A 6,525-nucleotide genomic window follows, 5' to 3' on the forward strand; every position below is an offset into this window, starting at 1 on the left:
AAATACATGCTTATCTATTGATAGAATCTCAAAGATGGAAAAACAAAACAAAACACAATTCTTAGAAATAATAAATGAGTTTTCAATGTCATAAGTTTCAAGGTCAACATTAGAAAACCAATCATAATATTTCCTAGCAATGGAAAAAAGGAAACCAGTTTTAAAAATACTATTTACGGGCAGCCCAGGTGGTTCAGTGGTTTAGTGCTGCCTTTGGCCCAGGGCATGATCCTGGAGACCTGGGATCGCATCCCATGTCAGGCTCCCTACAGGGAGCCTGCTTCTCCCTCTGCATGTGTCTCTGCCTCTCTCTCTGTGTGTGTCTCTCATGAATAAATAAATAAATAAATAAATAAATAAATAAATAAATAAACAAAATATTAAAAAAAATACTATTTACGACACTGCCCCAAAATGATATTCTTTTTTTTTTACAAAATGATATTCTTAAGTGTGTATATATATATATATATACTGCCCCAAAATGATATTCTTAAATATATATATATATATATATATACTTTGATATATATACTTTGATATATATATATATATCAAAATACTTAGCAGGGTGTGTATGTTGAAAATTATGAAATTTTGATTAAAGTAATCAAAGACTTAAATAGAGAAATATATAATTATTCATAAATTAGGAGGTTCAACATAGTAAAGATGACAATTTTATTAGAAGTAAGTAGGAGTAAATTAGATGCTGAAGAAGAAGATATCAGTGAGCCTGAAGATATAACAATAAGAAAAATGCAAAATGAAGCAGAAGAAAATAAGGGCTACAAAAGAAATAATCAGAACCTGAGTGGTGTGTGTGGGGGAAAATCAAGTGGTACAACATACATTTAATTGAAATCCCAGAAGAAAGAAAAGTGTGAGGAAGGAAAAATATTCAAGAAAATTAGGTTTGAAAAGGAGGTGAAAATGATAAACCATGTTTCCAAGATACTCAATGAACAAACATACAAATTCTCTGTCAGGACAAATAATTAAATTGATAACTACTAACAATAAAGAAAATAGCTGAGAGCAGCCAGGTAAAAAAAAGGTATATCCAATATATAGGATCAAAAATAAGAATGAATGCAGACTTTTCTTTAGAAACTATGCAAACTCACACTTCAAAAAATATCAAAGGAAAATCTTTGTAGTATAAGAAGACAACTGGGATGTACACAAAGGAGTAAAAAAATAATTTTAAATATTTGTATAAAAGTTAATTGACTCTTTAAAACAAAATCACAAGTAATTTATTTGACCTTCAAAACATAGATAAAGCTGAAAGGTCTCAAAACAATAGCACAAAGGACAGGAGAGAGAAGTGATAATATATTGCTGAAAGCCTCTTATATATGACATAAGATTATTTGAAGACAAATTGGGCTAAGTTTATAAATCCTCTAGAAAACCCTTGGAAAAGAGTGAAAAAAGAGTCTTAGCTAAATAGCCATTAATAGAAAGAAAATGAAATACTGAAAAAAATACTGTGTTGACTGAAGTCCAACATAAAGTTGAGGAGTACATATTTTGTATGTTAGATGTATTATATTCTATATTTTTATGATAAAGTAGGTAAAGGAAAGAAAATGTTATTAGGAAAATCATAAGGAAGCAAAAATACATTCATAGTACTATACTGTATTGATAAAAAAATATCCATGTGTAAGTGGAACCACACAGTTCAAACCCAGGTTGTCCAAGGATCATCTGTATTATCTCATTGGATTCCTAAAAAAAAAAAAAAAAAAAAAAAAAACATAAAAGAAAACAAAACAAGCCCCTTAGAGTCCCCTTTTTACAAATGAGAAAACCAATACCTAAAAAAGTTGGATAATCTCCCCTGGCAGAAAAATTAATTTTAAGGAATTATCAGGCAAATGGCAGATGGCAGCTGATATTAGAGAGGAGACTAAGTCATGAAGAGAAGTCTATGTGAATTAGCAGTTATCGGGACACCCGGGTGGCTCAGTGGTTGAGTGTCTGCCTTCGGCTCAGGGCCTGACCTCGGGGTCCTGGGATCGAGTCCCACATGGCGCTCCCCACAGGGAGCCTGCTTCTCCCTCTGCCTGTGTCTCTGCCTCTCTCTGTGTCTCTCATGGATAAATAAATAAATATTTTTGCAGATGAGGAAAATAAAGGCTCAGAGAGGTTAAGCATCTTGTCCCAGGTTGCACAGCTGTGAGTACCTAGAATTTTGCCCTACCTTCCCAAGAACCAAATATGGAGCCACATTTTTCTTTCTCCATTTTACCTTTTTGAGAAATGTTCATTACAAAAGTTTCAAATTATCCTCAGGTTTAAAGTAGAAATCTCTTCATTTAGGGAGATTATATATAATCATATATATTCTCAATCATATATATTCTCATATATATATATATATGAGAAAGAGATACCAAGGCCAAAGGAGAGAGCAAGAGATTTCTTTTTGTTTTTCCTCCTCTTATACTTGAGTGGCAACTGATTAGCACAATTCAGAGACTGCATGAACTAAGCCACCTACTTTGGGGGGTGGAACTAAGTCACACAGCTCAGGGGTATATGCATGACCTCTGATCTCAAATGAACACCGCACCCTACTCCGCATTCTCTATTTCTCTATTATGCTCAGAAATGTCTGTTGTGTATTTCTAAATTTTTCTAACTCACTCAATCTCTGCCTACATACCAAGACATTACTGCTCCCCGATAAGCTCATATTCTACAAAAAATACAGAAGTGGCCAGATGGGCGATTTCTGTTGTCCCCACCACCAAATCTGCCCACCAACCTGGATCTGCTTCCATTGTATGAAGTTGTATTGGGATTCAATGGAGGGACAGCAGAACATTATGACTTTCTGATTTTGAAATTTTTATGGCACCTAAAACCATTTGCGATCTAAAACTGTTCCTACTGTGCTAATGAGGAAGTAGATTCTGGGGAAGAGCTATCCGATATTCCTCCTTCTGAGTGCACTGGTGCATCTCCTTCCACCTGGTTCCCTCTTCTCACTGCAGTAACTACTTTTTTAATACTGGAATTTTACCCCCAGAATGAAAACAAACTATTGTGTCACTTAGTTTTAAAACAAAGGAATAAAAAGAAAAAAAAAACAACAACGATAGAACGTTTATTCATTTTCTTCCACCTGTTGCTAACCACTGTCTCCACTCCCATTCGGTGATAAGCTTCTCTCAGTCCTGCCTTTCTTTGAGAATAAGTGGAAATTTTTAATAATAAATGTTTTCCTTTATTAATCTATAGTAATACAGAATTCTTTTGATTATTATCCAAGGGAGTTTCACTGCCTGTGCCCTCTAGGATAAAGTTGAATACAAGTAGTGAGGGCCCACATCCTTGCCTTTTTCACAGTTTTAGGGAGAGAGCATACAATTTTTTAAATCATGTCAATGATATTAACTATAGGATTTTTGGTAACTACTCTTTAATCAAATCTAGGAAGCCCTTTCCATTCTTAGTTTAGTGAAGGTTTTAATAAAGGTTTTTAGTGGAATTTTGCCTATTGGTTTTTCTACACTTATTGAGATGATCATATGGTTTACTTCTTTAGACTGTTGATATGGTGAATTGCATTAATTAGTTTTCCTCCAATTTTTATTGTGGTAAAATACACATAACATAAAACTTACCATCTTAAGCCTGTTTAGATATACAGTTCAGTGGCATTAACTACATTCAGATCATTATGAAACTGTCACCATCATCTATTTCCAGAACTCTTCATCTTGCAAAACTGAAATTTTATATTCATCACACAGTAACTCCTTTTCTCCTTCTCCGAGCCCCTTCCTAACATCACTCTACTTTCTGTCTCTATGATCTTGACTACTTGAAGTACCTCATACACATGGAATCCCACAATAGTTGTCTTTTTGTGACTGGCTTATTCCATTTAGCCTAATGTTCTTAAGGTCCGTCCATGTGGTAGCATATTGCAGAATTTCCTTTGTCTATAAGACTAAATGAGATTCCATTATTTTGCTTATCCATTTATCCATAGGTTGTTTCCACATTTTAGCTATTGTGAATAATGCCGCTATGGACGTGGGTATATAAATATCTCTTCAAGACCCTGCTTTCAGTTATTTTGAGTATATACCCAGAAATGGAATAGCTGGGTCATATGGTAATTGTACTGTATTTATTAATTTAAATTCCAATATAGTTAACATAGTGTTATATTAATTTTAGGTGTACGATGTAGTGATGCAACAATTCCATATTTCACACTGTGCTCATCACAAGTGCACTCCTCAATCCCCATCACCTATCTCAACCATCTCTCCTAACCACCTCCTCTCTAGTAACCATCAATTTATTCTTTATATCTAAGAGTCTGTCTCTTGATTTCTCTCTCTTTTTTCTTTGTTCATTTGTTTTGTTTCGTAAGTTCCATGTATGAGTGACATCATATGGTATTTGTTGTTCTCTGACTTATTTTGCTTAGCGTTATACTCTCTAGCTCCACCCATGTTGTGGCATATGGCAAGAGTTCATCCTTTTTGTGGCTGAATAATATTCCATTGTAGAGATATACCACTTCCTTCTTATTCACTCATCTATCGATGGACACTTGGGCTGCTTCCATAATTTGGCTATTGTAAATAATGCTGCCATAAACATAAGGGTGTTTTAAGGTAGTATTTTTTTTTGTATTTTGGGGTACATACCCTGTAGTATGATCATTGAATCATAGATTAGTTCTATTTTTAAGGAACCTCCATACTGTTTTCTGTGGTAGCTGCACCAGTTTGCATTTCCACCAACAGTGCATGAATGTTCCTTTTTCTCCACATCTTTGCCCAATGCTTACTGGTTCTTGTGTTTTAAATTTCAGCCTTTCTGACAGGTGTGAGGTAATATCTCATTGTAGTTTTTATTTGCATTTCCCTGATGATGAGTGATGGTGAGCATCTTTTTATATATGGTATTTTTATATTTTTGAGGAAGCTCCATATCATTTTCCACACTGGCTGTAACATTTTTACATTTCCACCAACAGTGAACAAGGTTCCAATTTCTCCATATCCTCACCAATATTTGTCACTTTCTGTTGTTTAGATAGTAGCCACACTAATGTTTGTGAAGTGATATCTCATTGTCATTTTTGTTCACATTTCCTTAGTGATCAGTGATGTCAAGCACCTTTGCATGTGCTTACTGACCATTTGTGTAGCTTCTTTGGAGAGATGTCTAGGCAGATTCTTTGACCAATTTTGTTTTGTTTTGCTTTGTTTTTCTCTTTGACCAATTTTGAATTCTTATTTGTTTTTCTTTTTCAAAAGTGTTTGGGATATTCTAGGTAATTTGTATATTTTAAATATTAGGAAGAACTTGTTATTTTTTTCAAAATAACAGTAGGATTTCATTGGTATTTCTTTGAATACATAGATAAGTTTGTAGAGAATTGACATTCATGGAATGCACTATATCTTACCACTTATTTAGTCTTTAATTTCTCTCAGGAATCTCTTGCACATATCTTGTCAAATGTAATCCTAAATATTTCATAGGTTTGTATATTATGATATTAAAAATGAAATGCTTTAAATTTCAAGTTCCAATTTTTTTGCAGTTGAATATGGAACAATTGGTATTTGTATATTGATGTTTTATCCTGCAACTTTGTTAAATTAATTTATAATTTGGAATTGTTTTTTAAAAAAATCCCTTAGGATTTGGTACATAAATGATCCTGTCATCTATAAATAAAGATGAATTAATCTCCTCCTTTCTAAAATATGTGCCTTTTCATTCTTTGTTAAATAAAGCGATGAGAGCCAATCTTGTTTTCTTATTCCTGAGCATGAGGGGAAGTATTTAGTTTTTCAATCTGAAGTTAGATGTTAGTTGTAGAATTTGATGGATGTCTGTTATCAGGTTGATGAAATTACTTTCTAATCTTAGTTTCTGAGAATTTATGGTACTAATTGTTTTGCTTATGTGTCACAATCTTTTTTTAAGAGAAGGAAAAAGCAAGGTGGAGAGAAGACGGAGGGAGAGGGAGAGAGAGAAGCTTTAGTAGCCTCCATGCCTAGTGTGGAGACTGACACAGGGCTGGATCTCACAACCCTGAGATCATGACCTGAGCCAAAAATCAAGAACTGGACACTTAACCGACTGCACCCCCCAGGTGCTCCTACATGCCACAGTTTCTTGGATCTTGGCCTTTCTAATTATTTTTGATTAGCTGCTAGATACTGCACTTTGTTGAGTGCTTAGATTTTGTCATCTTTCCTTAAAGATTGTTGTGCTTTTTCTGGAAGACAGTTTAATTATTATGGATCAGTTTAATCCTTTTGAGGCCTGTTTTTAGATTTGACAGGGTAGATACTGACTAGTGTTTAGGAATAATTTATTTCTACTACTCAGATATAGCTCTCTGGAGTCTCTACTGACTGCTCTGAGGATTACCAGGAAGAGTCCACTTGGGGCACCTGAGTGGCTCACTCTGTTAAGCGTCTGCCTTCAGCTCAGGTCATGATCCTGGAGTCCTGGGATCAAGCCGCATGT

The sequence above is a fragment of the Canis lupus genome, chromosome 34, assembly GCF_003254725.2.
Source record: "Canis lupus dingo isolate Sandy chromosome 34, ASM325472v2, whole genome shotgun sequence".
Taxonomy (NCBI): Eukaryota; Metazoa; Chordata; class Mammalia; order Carnivora; family Canidae; genus Canis; species Canis lupus.